The sequence below is a fragment of the Ochlerotatus camptorhynchus genome, unplaced genomic scaffold (assembly GCF_037179485.1).
Source record: "Ochlerotatus camptorhynchus isolate MF236.1 unplaced genomic scaffold, CSIRO-AGI_Acam_v1.1 ptg000503l, whole genome shotgun sequence".
NCBI lineage: Eukaryota > Metazoa > Arthropoda > Insecta > Diptera > Culicidae > Ochlerotatus > Ochlerotatus camptorhynchus.
Window position 1 is genome coordinate 6,681,718 of NW_027040988.1, and position 16,957 is coordinate 6,698,674.

Here is a 16,957-nt window from a genome sequence, read left to right on the forward strand (position 1 = left end):
TCCTGAAACTATTGATTCTGAATGAAAGATCACAGATGGCTTTGACTTTGATGATGACTTTTAAGCTGCCATTCGCTCCCAGGAGCTGTTTGAACATCATTATTAACGGACTGGAGTTTTAAATTGCAGTAACAGGTAATTCATGAGATCGATATTCATAATTCTATTTGAATTTTCTTACTTGTTCTTTAGGATTGTGTCTGGAACAAAACGAGGAACGTACTTTTTGTTAAAGAAAGGCAATTCCACATCGGGTACGACGTGAAAAATTCTTTATGCCGGGCTACATCCAATCCTGTTCGAAATGTTTCTCCAGTGAATATGGCTTCAGGTTTGCCATTCGCCTTTTTTTGATGAAGAGCAGAAGTTGGGTGAGTGAAATTTAATTTTTTAGTCATATTCTTCATCTCTTCGTAGACAAACTGTGTCCCGATTTCTGTAATACCAGCTCAGGAACACGTTCACTAGTTTTTCAACGCAGCAACGCTTTAAGATTGACCCAGTTTACATATCGGTTTCATTGCTTTGAAGCAGATTTGGTTAAACTGTATCATAAAAACCCTCGGTTTAGTTTAATAATGAGGATGTCAGCTACCCTCTAGTCCTGTACGGTGATCCGAAAATATCAAGGAAAGAGCGCTGAAGGCTCTCTCCACCGATACTTGGTTCGATTGTGTTGCCAACAGTACCGTGCCCACTGCGTGTAGATTAGGATGCTTCTGTTTACGCTGTAACCAGAGCTGTCACAAAGAGAAATATGCCCTGCTAGCATTTTATTTGTAGCCAGATAAAGTGGCTTGAAGGCTTGTTCATAATAAGTGATGAACTCCCAATGACTTGATTAATCTATAAGAAAGTTTATAGCAAGAGATTAGGAATTGTGAAAACATGATTTTAAATTTGTAGAAATTATAATCTATTCACCATACATTTTTTTCTAAACATCTAATATACTATGGGAGAGAATTTACTTGACATTTGAACTGTTACATGTTATTTGACACATATCTCGGGAATCGGGTTGCATTCATAAATTAAATTAGGCTGCCCTTCCTAATCCTAAATTGAACACTTAATGTTGAATATCATACTTCTTCGAGGAAACCAGATTTGTATGATAACACTAATAACACATTTATTTATTCTTAATATGTACCAGTATGCGCCAGTACCAGAGGACTAAAAATACTTCGCGCTGATGGCAAAGCTCCAATGCCGGATGGTATTACCTCACATGGTTTCTGGTTAGCTATGGTCAAACAGTTTACTTAAAACGTGATTATTAGTTAACATACAAATATGAGCCTCGATCAAAATTATTATAATTGTTTGTTAAGTGTTTGGTTTGAGAAAACGTTAAATTTATTCTGTTACGTTTGGAAGAATGTGAATTTTCGACTAGTTTCGAATCGAATAGATAAGGAAACTGATTATAGATTGTTTTTTTTTTTAATTCTCCGTAAACGAAAATTAAATGTAAAAGTATCCTTTACATGAATCAAGAAAACCACGTAAATGGATCGATGACTGTATAAAAACTTACCAAGCTCTGGAAACAAGTTTTGTTGATAGACGAAGCTTTCCATCACAACATAAATTACTTCCCATCGAGTTTGACCTCATATGGGGAGAAATGAGCTGCCATAAAACCCTGTCTTGTATTGTATGTTCCGATACCAGCTGCAGTTTTTTTTCTTGACGGACTCGTTAGACTTGTTAACTACCTCCAATATAGCGAGCTGCACCGTGTGTACAGCGCAACGGATCAAATTTAGTTTATTTTGCAACTCATCTGTTCCCGCAATTAGTTCGGTTATCTCCTTCTTCAATAGTTTAACTGTCGCAACCATGTTGGGACAATATTTATCACAAGTCACGGAGAATATTTGCATTATATACACACAGTAGCTCTTGATAACCTCCATATTTTTAAATATTTCGCTCCTCGCCTCCTCGTTTTTAAATATTTCGCTTTCTGTCTTTCGTTAACCTCAATCATGCCTGTATTACGGGTACAAAAGTGTCCTTATTGAGTCTAATATTTAAAGAAATCTAAACAAACTCATCCAATGTCCAAATGACATCCTTATCCCACAGGACATACTGAATATTTATTACGACAACTATTATTTAATTTTCTGTGCGGCTGATCTTAGGTATGTTTTAATGTTCGAACGATTTAATGTTAACCCGGTAGCTTCAGCAATTGGATCAAACAATTGCTTCAAGCCTTCCCATTCTAGGCTTGCCAGGGAAAGATTGTGCAGCGAAACAATCTTAATTACGGAATCAATGAACAGCTGCTGATCCAATGACTATTGGCCTCTTCGGAACAATGATGGGCTTTTTGGTGGCTACGTCTTCAGCCTTCATTATGCCAATTTCTAGCGCTTTTTCGGAATGCGTAGCACGAACATGCCGGATAAAGTTCCCCGGATCATAACTCACTTGCTCGTACTTACAGTTACTGCTGGGATCAGTTATGAATTTGCCTATTGAGCCATCGGCCAATAAAAAAATTCTGTCACAATTTCAGTCAATGTTCGATCACTTTGCAGATTTTTGGAGTCCTTTGCACTTCGCTTAGATCCATTTTCGGAACCAAAACAGAATTTTGTTTGATACACTGCAACTGAAATTTTCAGTGGTGTCTATAGATACTTACTGAACGCACAAAAGTTCTCTCAGATCTTTGACACTTTTGTGATAGCCATTTCAATCACAGCTCTAAGGAAATGACGTAGACCTGGTTCATGAGTGAACATAAAAGCGATTGATTGCCACTTTGACACGACTGTGTGTAATAAGAAAGAGATGCATGTAGCTAAGAGAGATGAACTTGAATAACAAGTAGAAGTCCATGTTATGAGCCTTGACACTGAAAGAAAAACGCTTTCTGTGTTGGAAAAATTGTAACGCTGACCAAAATATTTTGACGTAGAACTACGTCTTTGTCGACTATACTGGGGTGCAAATCAAAAAATATGTGTGGTGAAGGAGTGTTAGGTTTTTCACGCTTGTAACTTTGTCATTTATAGATGAAATTAAAATGCAAACACGCCAATCGATAGAATATTACATTACGAACCTGTTGAAATAAATATTTTTCCAATTTTTCTGTAATTAAACTATTGAAAGCGTACAAATGATAATTTTATCACTTTTTTTTTTTAATGCGTTTATTTTTCCAGGCTCATTTGCCGTAGCTTTGCGGAGCCGATATTCATTGTTTAGGTTACAAAATTTCATCTAACGTTAGTAAAGCGGGGGCCGATTACTCGCGGCTATCTCGAGGTTAGGGGTAACAAATTGTAACAAATGGATGGCAGGGTAGGGATTGAGAACACAAGGTTTGGAGAGCAATGTGCTCTTGATCTCGAACTAAGCGACCAACTGATGAAAAAGACAAACATGGGGGTACACCGATGGGCAGCTAACAACTTGGGGGAACACAAGATGACAATAACTACTAAATCCTCAGATCTATCCGTTTTAAAAACACATATATTAAATTGCAATAGTCGAGATCTCGGCTCGCCAAGATGTCTCTAACGGGCCGCATGGGTTGTTTTCCTCGGGCCCTGAGGGATGCGGATAACTCGGATCTAGCAACACAATGGAGGGTGCATGACCAAAGTACGTGGTCGATATCGTGATAGCCACTACCACAAGCGCACAAATTGCTGCCTGCGAGCCCGATTCGGAAGAAATGCGAGTCTAACGAGTAGTGATTGGACATGAGCCTTGATATGACACGTATAAAGTCACGGCTCATGTCCAATCCTTTGAACCATGACTTGTTCGATACCATCTTCCCAGATCACTCTCATTCCATTTTTGTTGCCAGTTGGTGAGGACGTGCTGACGGGTACCTAATTGAGAAAAATTCCGCAAAGGCGATTTGTCGATCAAAAATATCGCCTTCCATAGCGCCCACCTTAGCTAGCGAGTCCGCTTTCTCATTACCCGGAATTGAGCAATGAGATGGGACCCAAACTAAGGTGATAGTATAGGAGCAGTTAGATAAAGTACTCAATTTAGCTCGGATTTCGGTCAGGAAATACGAGGAGTGCTTCATCGGCCTCATTGATCGAATAGCCTCCAACGAGCCAAGGCTATCTGTAAAAATAAAATAGTGATCAGATGATAGTGAGGCAATTTGCTCTACTGCGTAAAATATGGCTGCTAGTTCCGCAACGTATACGGAACAGGGTTTTTGCAGTTGATATGAGGCGCTATGAAATTCGTTGAATACTCCAAATCCAGTGGAAGCGTTTATAGTAGACCCATCTGTGACAAAACTCTTATTGTTACTAACATGGTGGTACTTGTTTGCAAAAATTAAGGGAACAACCATCGACCGATGGTGATCTGGTATTCCATGGATTTCTTGCAACATGGTCAGATCAAAATTTACAGAGGAACTATAAAAGTCTTGGAGGCAAACACGAGAGGAATTGAATGAAGAAGGGCCAATCTCCAGCGTCATGTACTCGTAATAGAGACTCATGAATCTTGTTTGAGGATTTCTGTCGAGCAGCTTCTCAAAGTTTTCTATTACCAATGGGTTCATTACTTCACAACGGATAAGAAACCGGAAGGACAGTTCCGCGAAACGATCTGTCAGTGGGAGAACACCCGCAAGTACTTCGAGGCTCATCGTATGCGTCGAGTGCATACAGCCAAGCGCGATTCGGAGGCAACGGTATTGAACCCGTTGTAGCTTCAGGATGTGTGTTTTTGCCGCGGATTGAAAGCAGAAGCTACCGTACTCTAGAACCGACAAGATGGTTGTTCGATACAACCTGATCAGATCTTCCGGGTGTGCTCCCCACCAAGTTCCAGTAATTGTACGAAGAAAATTAATTCTTTGCTGGCATTTTTGTTTCAGATACGCAATATGTTTTCCCCATGTGCATTTGGAATCGAACCAGACACCTAAATACTTGAAAGATATACTTTGAGTGATTGTTCTACCCTTTAGTTGAAGCTGTAACTGTGCAGGATGATGCTTCCTAGAAAAAACAACCAACTCAGTTTTCTCCGGAGAGAATTCGATACCCAGCTTCATAGCCCAAGTAGACAAATTGTCTAAGGTATCTTGCAATGGTCCTTGCAGGTCCGGTGCACTTGGCCCTATAACGGACACAACCCCGTCATCTGCAAGCTGCCTTAGCGAGCAATTTTCATCAAGACAACCATCAATGTCTTTTACATAAAAATTATAAAGAAGGGGGCTTAAACATGAGCCCTGGGGGAGACCCATGTAACTAATTCGTGAAGTTGTCGAGTTTCCATGAGAGAAGCTCATATATTTCTCAGACAACAAGTTGCTCAAATAGTTGTTCATAATTGGTGAAAGCCCACTATCGTGGAGTTTATCCGAAAGGACATCGATACAAAAAGAATCAAAATCCCCCTTAATGTCCAAGAAAACTGAACCCATTTGCTGTTTTTGCGCATAGGCCAGTTGAATTTCAGTTGAAAGCAACGCAAGACAGTCACTCGTTCCCTTGCCTCTCCGAAATCCAAATTGCGTATCTGAAAGTAAACCATTCGACTCGACCCATTTGTCTAGACGAAAAAGAATCATTTTCTCCAACAATTTCCGTATACAGGACAGCATCGCGATGGGACGGTACGAGTTATAATCCGACGCGGGTTTACCGGGTTTTCGAATGGCGATAACTCTTACTTGTCTCCAGTCATCCGGAACAATGTTGTGCTCCAGAAATTGATTGAATAAGTTCAACAAGCGTCTCTTCGCGACATCTGGGAGATTTTTAAGCAAGCTGAACTTGATTCTATCCATTCCTGGAGCTGAATTGTTACATGAAAGGAGAGCAAGTGAGAATTCCACCATCGAAAACGGGGAATCTATTTCGTTATTACCGGACGGACGATCACGAACGTTGGTTTGAACCGACACCGAATCCGGGCAAACTTTCCGCGCGAAGCTGAAAATCCATCTGTCCGAGTACTCCTTGTCTTCGTTAATCGGTGTAGACGCGTTTCGCATTCTCCTACCGACATTCCAGAGTGTTCTCATGGAAGTCTCTCGTGACAAACCATCGACGAACCGACGCCAGTAACCGCGTTTTTTTGCTTTAATTAAGTCCTTAAAAGTTTTCTCGAGATCGGTGTACCGCTCGAAATCCCCGACCTTGCCGTGTTTGCGGAAGCGTTTAAACGCGGCGGACTTCTCGCTGTTCGCGTCGGTGCAATCCTTATCCCACCACGGGGTGGGAGGTCGCTTGCGGACGGAAACACCCGGAACTCGTTTCGTCTGTGCTTGTAGCGCAGAATCGATGATGACACGCGCGAGAAAGGAGTACTCGTCCAGCGGAGGAAGTACGTCAACCGATTGACTGGCATCAAGAACCGCGGTCGCGAATTTTCGCCAGTCAATGTTTTTCGTAAGATCGTACGCGATGTCGACCGAGCGAGTAGAAGATGAACCAACTAATCTGCTTATTTTTGCTGGAGGTTTGGCTACTCGTGTTGCTTCCCCGGTGTTTAGAATTGTCATTTTGAAGAAGTCGCACATGTCGTATATCAAGGTTGAGCGGTTGTCGTCGTGCAGTTCCCCCCAGCCTGTACCGTGAGAGTTAAAATCTCCCAAGATCAACCGTGGCTCCGGCATAGCCGTGCAGATATCCGAGAAACTTTGACGAGAAATCGCAGTTCGCGGTGGAAGATATACTGAGGCAATACTGAGGCATTTACCTCGAATATTAACCTGACATGCAACAACTTCAATGCCTGTCACCGAAGGCAGATCGATTCTGTAGAAGGAATGGAGCTTGTTGATCCCCAGAAGCACCCCTCCATACGAATCTGCCCGATCAAGGCGAATAATGTTGAAATCGTCTAAAGCAAGATCGGTGTCTGAAGAGAGCCATGTTTCACAAAGGGCAAATGCATCAGAAAGTAAATTGTTAACTAAAAATTTAAATGTGTCAAGTTTTGGCATAAGACTTCTACAGTTCCACTGAAGAACAGAGATCATATCCCCGACCTCATTCGGAGAATTATCCATCAAAGGATATGATCGATGCAAGGAAGGACCAACTAGAAGCTAGTTGCTTCAAAAGAGTTTTCACCATTGGCAGCACTAAATTAATAATGCTCCTCGTTGAGTCAGAGACATTGAATATACTGAAGAAGCTATCCACAATACCAGAAAACGTGAACATGGGGGCATGTTCTTGCTGATTATTCAGCTGCTTTTCTGGCCGAAAAACTGGGACATCTGGGGTTTTAGATGATCCTGGAAGTGACGGAAAGTTCTTGTCATAATTACAAGGTTGAAAACCCGGTGGAATGGGCTTCGGTGCATTTCCGTTACCTCTTGATTTTTCCAAGGTGGAAGGGTGGTCCGTACGAGTGGCCTTACGAGGCTTTTCGGTGGTGTGTTTTTTTGCTCGTTTTCTCGTATTGCCTTTAAAGACAAACGGACTACCCTCACCGACCTCTGAGTCAGAGTCTAGATCATCAACTGGCAAAATGGAGAACGTGTTACTGCTTTTTGGTGTGGTCTGAGAAGATGAAGCGGTATTCTTCAAGAGTTCTGCTAGTGTTCTCTTGGAGCGAGCTTGCAGAGACCGCTTAAGTTTTTCTCCCTGCTGTTTATACCTCGGGCAGTCAGTCAGGGTATGTAGGCTTTCCTTGCAGTACACGCATTTTGGAGGAGCACCGCAAGGGCCCTCTTGATGTTGCTCGCCACACTGATCGCAGCGTGGTTTGTTCGAGCAGTAGTCCGATGTATGACCAAGTTGTTTACATTTCGAGCAGTTCATTACCCGAGGTACAAACAGACGTACAGGCAGCCGAACCTTGCCAATAGCGACGTAGTGAGGTAACGCTGAACCCGAAAAGGTCACACGAAACGAGTTTGACAAGGAATAAGTTTTTTTGGAGCCTACTACGGATACTGACTGCATTTGAAGGCAGTCCAATATCTTCACCTTCGGCAGGGCACGGTTTTTAAAGATTCCGAAGGAATCGGGACCCAAGAAATCATCACTAGTCAAACTCGCTTCGGTGACCACTCCTTCAATTTCTACCTCACTACTGGGTATGTAGACTCGGTATTCCAATGAAAAAAGCTCGCACGCAACAATTTGGTTAGCCTGCTTCCGGTCATCAACGGTCGAGTCAACGGTAACGCGCAGTTTTATTGGTGTTACCTTGAAAATATCGGTAACGGCCGAAAAATGTGTTGTTAGATCCTTAGAGATCCTCGGAATGTTCAAAGGTTTTTGTTTGGGCCGGAAAAAAACAACCCATGGGCCTTTCGAGGCTTCTGGGTAAGCTTTTAGGCGGGGGAGCGCAGAGATTTTTGGGGGCAATTGTGTGGGGGGTGCAGGACGAGGAGGTGATGGTGGGGGAGAGGGTTGTGGGGGATACCTTTTCTTGGGATATGCTCCAGTATTTTTGCTGGAGAGCGAGTCAACTGGGACGTCAAGGGTTTCCATTTCCACAACTTCCTCGAGACTTTCGTGTGAGGAGGAATTAAGAGTTTCGTCGTCTGAGATGGAAAGCGACCATCCCCCGCCTTTATCATTTTCATCCATTGCGGTTAAATATCGCCGCAATGGTGTTTTTAATAAATATTTTTAAAAAAATTACAGTAATTTCAAATAGTATCAAAAAAATGCAAAAAAAAAAAAAAATAAAATAAAAAATTAAAAAAAAAATACAAAAAAAATTATATAGTTTTACTCTAATAAAGAGTAATACGAAAGAAGGAAAAAAAACAAAAAAAGAAAAAAATATATATATGTATACTAAAAAAAAAAAATTTTTTTTTGATCACCCTAACTATGCTCTACTTATAAATAGTACGAGAAAAAAAAACCAAGAAAAAAAAATTAAAGATATATACTATTTACAAAATTTTGAATCACCCTAATTATGACCCAACCTAATCTAATATTGGACCATGCAGGGAGATGCGATACTGGTGAAAACAAAGCGACACGGTATACCTATTACACTGAGGCGGCAGATGACTGGTGCGAGGCTATTGTTTGCCCCAACGGCTGTTGGGTCGATAACCTGATAGCTGGTATGCCTCGGTCGCCTCGGTAGGCAATTTCACGTGCTTTCGTTGTTGCTATCAATGGGATGATGTGATGATGCGATGATGGTGATTAAAGCTGGACCGTAAGCAAAGCGCTCGGCGTATGGTTAACGGCTTCCTCACTCGCGCACTAGTTGTATTAACACTATGCCAACTAACTTTGGCGAGAAAAAACCCTCGCGTGGGGAAAAACTCAAAAACTCAAATACAAGTGTCGTACAACGAGACCGATGCGACTTGACCGGCTCAGCGTGCGAGACGGAATGAATTTTATCACTGATGTCATGAAATAAGCCTTTTTCACAAACCCAGTCATCATAAACGAATACCACTTGGTTGCACATCATTCTGCTTGAACCTGAAAAGATATAAATCAGCGCTGCTCTCATGCCACTGCTCATTACCGCTTCGGACGGCGTGGCACTAGGTCCTACATCAAGCAGGACTAGGTTAGCGGCTAAAGGTGGATCACGGCGTATCCACCACAATGAGGAATGAGACTTGAAAAAACGTGCATGTAAAACCCCCTCCCCCTCCCCCTTAACAATAACCCGAAAAAGACATGGACATTGTATGAACAATTAATTTTATACATGCAGAGCTAACATTTTCAAAAAAAAAATATTGCTTAATAGGAGACATACACTCGATGAATTACCAACTACTGACAGTAAAACATATCTGGTACCTCTATATATGCAATTATATTAACATCCAAAGTCCATCCTCTTTTACATATTCTGCACAAAAGAAACTTTTTGCTCCGCCCCATTCATAAAAAACGGCGGGAAATCCTACCAGGTTCTGAACCTGAAAAGATATAAAACAACGCTGCTGTCATGCTTTTGCTCATTGTCGCTTCGGACGGCGTGGCACTTGGTCCTGCAGTAAGCAGGATCAAATCAGCGGCTAAAGGTGGATCACGGCGTGACCAAAATAAGGAAAAGTAATAATTAAACCCCTCCGCCTTTCACATTAACCCCTCTCCCTCCCCCCTTCACAACAATCTCTCCCCCCCCCCATTCATCAATAACCTTTCCTATCCCCCCCACCCCTCAACAATAACCCGAAAAAGACATAGACTTTGACGATCTCTTTTTTCCGGGAAATAAATTTGAAACAAATCACAATCATTAGTAAAATCAGAAGTTTTTCCATTAATTTCTTCCCACACCAAAACTTTCAAACTTTAACATAAAAACCATGCGTGACCACACATACTATTCATTTGCGTATAAATTTCATGTGTACTTCTGAGTGGATTCTGTTTATGTGTGGTCAAATGAAAATCATGTGGAATTTCACATGGATATTTGTCAAGAAAAATGTGTAAATTGTTTTGAGTCTTGTTGAGTTGAAATACTTGAAAATTTTAAGATAAAGTATAATAGTCAAAAATGCATGAAAAACATCAATTTTGTGTGGTTCTACGTCATACTGCGGTCGTGTCTAGGACACAACCCTTTAATTTTTTTTGTATGAGAATTTCGTTCGAAACGAAATACAGAATAGTGGTGATAATGTATGCCGTTGTCTCACCGTCAACCTGTCAGCATATAGCAATTCATAGTAGAGGAAGGTGGGACAATACGCACCACGAGGTAATATGACCTAAAGCGTTTAAAATGCGTTTTTAAAACCCAATTTAAGGGTTTTCCACCTAGCATTACCAAATAAACTATTGATAGGTATATGATTAGCAAAAACTGTTCGTATCAATTAGTCTTAGTATAGCACGAGAAAAAATGTCGTTGGTGATATTACCCTGAAACGCAATTCCCCCGCAGTTTTACAAGAGCTCATCCGCTGCTAAAGAGGTAGAAATATTTGGGTGACGTGCCAAATTGAAAAAATGATCGCGTTTTTGCATATTTTTTTTAAATTAAATTAATAAGCATAACTAATGCAATTTGTGATGTTTATTTTTTCATTTTCTTTTTTTTTCATTGCTTCGAAATACACAAATTTTTGGAGGTTTCGAATAAAAACACTCGGAATTCAATTTCTTGACTTTTTACTACATCATCGTGAAAGTTTTCCAGGCCTAAGATGTCTAAAAATAGTCTAGGAAAATTTTAAGCTCTAGAGACTTTTTCAAAGCCTTGAATTTTGAACATTCTTTAAAGCCCGGTAGCTTTAGTGTCTGTCCAAACATCGAACAATCATGCAATAGTATCTTGAGTGCTTTGAATTTTTTATAAGTCCCTCAGCAATAAATTTCCTAGCTTAGATTTTAGCGAAATGCAATGAATACTTTTCTTTGTTTTTTTACATTCTTAAATAGAAAAATATACCAGGCTTTCTTAATTTGATTGTATTAGAGATCACGAATTTAAAACTTATCAAAATTTATAAAAAATAAATCAAAATATTTCAAAATTATCCCAGAATTTTACAATTTTGATTATTTGATCAAGATCGAGATTTTAAATTATAAACGTATTTAAAATGTCCTATTTCCGTGATTATACCAAGTGAACACTATTCTTAGTAGGCGTTAATGTCCAAAACTGAGGAAGCTCAGTGCTTTTGGTAGAAGTACTGGGAATTTATTAAAAACTCATCTCAGGTTTGACTTCTTAAAAACTCAAGCATTTGCTTTGGTGTCTTACTAGTAGTTTTGGGAACTTTTTTTGCCCGTGTGCAAAATACGAATGTTTAGGAAAATTTCTAGAAATGTTTCAAGGTTTTTTATTGAAATTTGGAAAAGTCAAGTATATTTTGAGATGATTAAGAAAAAAAATTATGGTGGTTGGAAAATGTTGACGAAACTTTAAGGAATTAAGAATAATGTCAAGAAGTAAGGACTTTGTAGATATACAATGAATATTAGAGTCATTTATTATTTCCCACCCCTTAGGTGTTGCTGTGTGGCAACTGCAACATACCATATCATCTAGATAATACACTATTTGAAATAAGGTACTTTTTTAAAGACTTCAAGAGGTGGGCGCATCTTGTTAGGGAGATTTATCTTTAGGGAGATGTATATTTAAGGGCGCAGGTCAATTATTAGGTGTGACTGCTTAGCTCAAATTTTAGGAACACAGCATTGGATTCTGTTATTCAATTTCAAAAGCAGAGCAAAAACTCGTGTAAAGGATCTCCACCTGTTAAATATTGTAATAATAAGCATCATAGCTAAGCGTCGAACGTATGCGTTTCCAAAGACTTGTTAAAAATTAATTTGATTTTCCTACCACGAGTTGAAGAACCAGTTCCAATTGTGACGCATCACCTCTGACTGATTTCATGCTTTTAGATTAGCATTGTAAGTCCCTACTATATGAAGAATTGAGGCGCAGTATAGCAAGCCGTTGCATGGATTAATTCTCCAAGTAGGAGAGACTTGCATTCCTAACCTAAAAGCATAAATAGAAGCACCGGCTGAGATTTTCAGTGCTGTGAACAGGAATCTGTAATCTGTGATAGATAAATTCCTATTTTTTCCCACCGCAGAAAAACCCCGTTTTTTTCTGGAAATAATAGGGGAAATGAATTTAATGTCGGCCTAAATGTCCCTGATTTGGGCCCATACATAAATTCAGAAATCGAATAAATTTTCAATAGCGACCAAAAATATCCCAATGACGCGTTCATCTAGATAAAATTGATTTTTAATGATGGGCCCTACATATCCGTGGGACGAAACGCATGAAATAATAAAAACAAGCAATATTTAAAGAAATATTTTGCGTTGCCGCAGAGTTTTTGAAATGACGCCGCAGTTTGAAGTGACGCCTCATTTTGACGCGCTGCCTAATTTTGACGCACCACCTCGATTTGGCGCACCGCTTCGTTTTGACGCGCCGCCTCGATTTGACGCGCCGCCTCATTTTGAAGTGCTGCCTCGAATTGACGCGTCGCCTCATTTTGAAGCGCTGCCTTATTTTGACGCGCCGCCTCAATTTGACGCGCCGCTTCATTTTGACGCGCCGCTTCATTTTGCAGCACCGCCTCATTTTGACACGCCGCCTCGATTTGAAGCACTGCCTCATTTTGCAGCGCCGCCTTATTTTGACGCGCCGCTTTGATTTGACGCGCCGCCTCGATTTGAAGCGCCGCCTCATTTTGACGCGCCGCTTCGATTTGACGCGCCGCTTCATTTTGAAGCGCCGCCTCATTTTGAAGCGCCGCCTCATTTTGAAGCGCCGCCTCATTTTGAAGCGCCGCTTCGATTTGAAGCGCCGCCTCATTTTGAAGCGCCGCCTCATTTTGAAGCGCCGCCTCGATCTGACGCGCCGCTTTGATTTGACGCGCCGCCTCGATTTGAAGCGCCGCCTCGATTTGAAGCGCCGCTTTGATTTGAAGCGCCACCTCGATTTGAAGCGCCGCCTCGATTTGAAGCGCCGCCTCATTTTGAAGCGCCGCCTCGATTTGAAGCGCCGCCTCATTTTGACGCGCCGCTTCATTTTGACGCGCCGCTTCATTTTGAAGCGCCGCCTCGATTTGAAGCGCCGCCTCGATTTGAAGCGCCGCCTCGATTTGAAGCGCCGCCTCATTTTGAAGCGCCGCTTTGATTTGACGCGCCCCCTCGATTTGAAGCGCCGCCTCATTTTGAAGCGCCGCCTCATTTTGAAGCGCCGCCTCATTTTGAAGCGCCGCCTCATTTTGAAGCGCCGCAAGCGCCGCCTCATTTTGACGCGCCGCTTCATTTTGACGCGCCGCTTCATTTTGAAGCGCCGCCTCGATTTGAAGCGCCGCCTCGATTTGAAGCGCCGCCTCATTTTGACGCGACGCCGCAGTGTTTTTGAAGCATCATCGCAGCTTCATCGCAGCGTCGCCAGGGCGGTTGTCTGGTCCGCCGGGAAGGGCGCCGGTGGGGGTGCCGGTTTTGTCGTTTGCGGGGCCCGTTGGCTGGGGCGTTGTGGGGGCGTTGGCGAGGGCGTCTCAGAATTTATTTGCTTCGCTGCTGTTACCCGCGGTTGGCCGGCGAGATAGCCGAGGTTGGTTGATTTCGTTTAAACTTTAATGAACTTCATAATGAATACATGATTTTCTTTGATTTGCTAAGAATATAATAGTCGGCCCTTATTACCGGTGTCATTTCTCGGTGAAGTGATAACTTATCACTCACGGTGTAGTGATTCCCATTAATGAAGGAAATAAAAAGGCATGACACGCTAAAAACCGTTTACCCAAATCCTATATTGTTAAAATAAACATGCTTTTGAATTTAATTCAAACATAAATATTTTAGTTTTAAACATGCTTTCAATTTACTTTGAATAATTCATATGTTCAGAGTATAAACATTTATATTTTTGTTTTAAATGAACAAAATTCGTATCCGTGTATGTGTGGACACATGAAAGTCACGTGGAATTTTACATGGAAATTCACCAATAAAAATGTGTCGAATTTTATCAGTGGCCTGGCCGTTCACGGTAACCAGCGTAAACACATTAATGTGTAAAATTTCACACATTTTGTGAAAAAAGGGGTCTACTCATAAAATGTGTAAACTGCGTTTGCACATTTATGTGTAAACCCATCAAACGTCAATAGATGTGTATTTTTTACACATTTTTCAAGAATGGTTTTTACTGCAAAATGTGTAAAAAGTAATCATTCAAAGAAATTAAATATGATAAGGACGCATGGTTTTTTTTTTTATTAATATCGGAGATTTCTTATTTGTGCCAATGATAAAAAAAAAAGATTGATCGGATTCAATAATATTATATTAAAAAAATCACAGCCAGACACCGGACAATGAAAACCTTAATAAAGATTATTTTTCTAGGGCTTAGCTATGAAAATAAAATAAATCACTTACCCTCTAGCTTGGCCACCGTTGCTCTGTTACAGTTTGGACTGTAGTTTCCCAAAAAAAATTATTAAAATTGCTGAAAGTTTTTCGCTTAGGCAAATGGCGTCCATCAACGAAGCAGAAGTTTTTTTTACCCATTAATGATTATAAAAATAAACATTTTTTGACTGGTACTACATTCTTAAAATGTGTATTTTTTACACATTTCAGTGCCAACATTTCAAAGGGGCGTAATTGCATTTGTAAACAATGGCTTTAGTCGTCGATTTCTCGCAAATGAAAGCTCACTCATGAAAATGAATGCCACCAGCATGCAGAGGCTGGCTCATTTGCTGTAGCTTTGCGGAGCCGATATTCATTGTTTAGATAACAAAATTACTTAAAACTAACGTTAGTAAAGCGGGGGCCGATTACTCGCGGCTATCTCGAGGTTAGGGGTAACAAATTGTAACAAAAGGAAGGCAGGGTAGGGATTGTGAACACAAGATTTGGAGAGCAATGTGCTCTTGATCTCGAACTAGGCGACACTCTGATGAAAAAGACAAACATGGGGGTACACCGATGGGTAGCTAACAACTTGGGAGAACACAAGATGACACTAACTTCTAACTCCTCAAACCTATCCGTTTTAAAAACACATAAATTAAATTCAAATAGTCGAGGTCTCGGCTCGCCAAGACATCTCTAACGGGTATCGCGGGTTGTTTTCCTCGGGCCCTGAGGGATGTGGATAACTCAGATCTGGCAACACGGTGTAAGGTACACGACCAAACAACATGCTCAATATCGTGATAACCACTGCCACACGCACATAAATTGCTGTCTGAGAGCCCAATTCGATAGAAGTGCGAATCTAATGAGCAGTGATTGGACATAAGCCTTGATATAACGCGTATAAAGTCGCGGCTCATGTCCAACCCTTTGAACCATGCTTTGTTCGACACCTGTGGGAGAATAGAATGTAACCATCTTCCCAATTCACCATCATTCCATTTTTGTTGCCAACTGATGAGGACTTGCTGGCGAGCAATGGAGAAACATTCGTTGAAGGCGATTTGTCGCTCAAAAATATCGCCTTCCATAGTGCCCACCTTAGCCAATGAGTCCGCTTTCTCATTACCCGGAATTGAGCAATGAGATGGGACCCAAGCTAAGGTGATAGTATAGGAGCAGTTAGATAAAGCACTCAGTTTAGATCGTATTTCAGGCAGGAAATACGAGGAGTGCTTCATCGGCCTCATTGAACGAATAGCCTCCAATGAGCTAAGACTATCCGTAAAAATGAAGTCAGAAGGTAGTGAGGCAATTCGCTCTACTGCGTAAAATATAGCTGCGAGTTCCGCAACGTATACGGAGCATGGTTTCTGCAGTTTATAGGAGGCGCTATGAAATTGATTAAATACACCAAATCCAGTGGAAGCATTTATCTGTGAAAAATCTTTTATCGTTACTTACATGGTGGTACTTGATTGCAAAAATTGCGGGAACAACCATCGACCGATGGTGATCTGGTATTCCATGGATTTCTCGCATCATGGGCAGATCAAAATTTACAGAGGAACTATAGAAGGCTTGAAAGCAATCACGATTGGAGATTAATGAAGAAGGACCAACCTCCAGCGTCATGTACTCATAGTACAAACTCATGAATCTTGTTTGAGGATTTTGGTCGAGCAGCTTCCCAAAGTGTTCTATTACCAAAGGATTCAATACTTCACAACGGATGAGAAACCGGAAAGACAGCTCAGCGAAACGATCTGTCAGTGGGAGAACACCCGCGAGTACTTCGAGGCTCATCGTATGCGTCGAGTGCATACAGCCAAGCGCGATTCGGAGGCAACGGTATTGAATCCGTTGCAGCTTAAGAATGTGTGTTTTTGCTGCGGATTGGAAGCAAAAGCTGCCGTACTCTAAAACCGAAAGGATGGTTGTTCGGTACAACCTGATCAGATCTTCCGGGTGTGCTCCCCACCAAGTTCCGGTAATTGTACGAAGAAAATTGATTCTTTGTTGGCATTTTTGTTTCAGATACGCAATATGTTTTCCCCATGTGCATTTGGAATCGAACCAGACACCTAAATACTTGAATTACGCCCCTT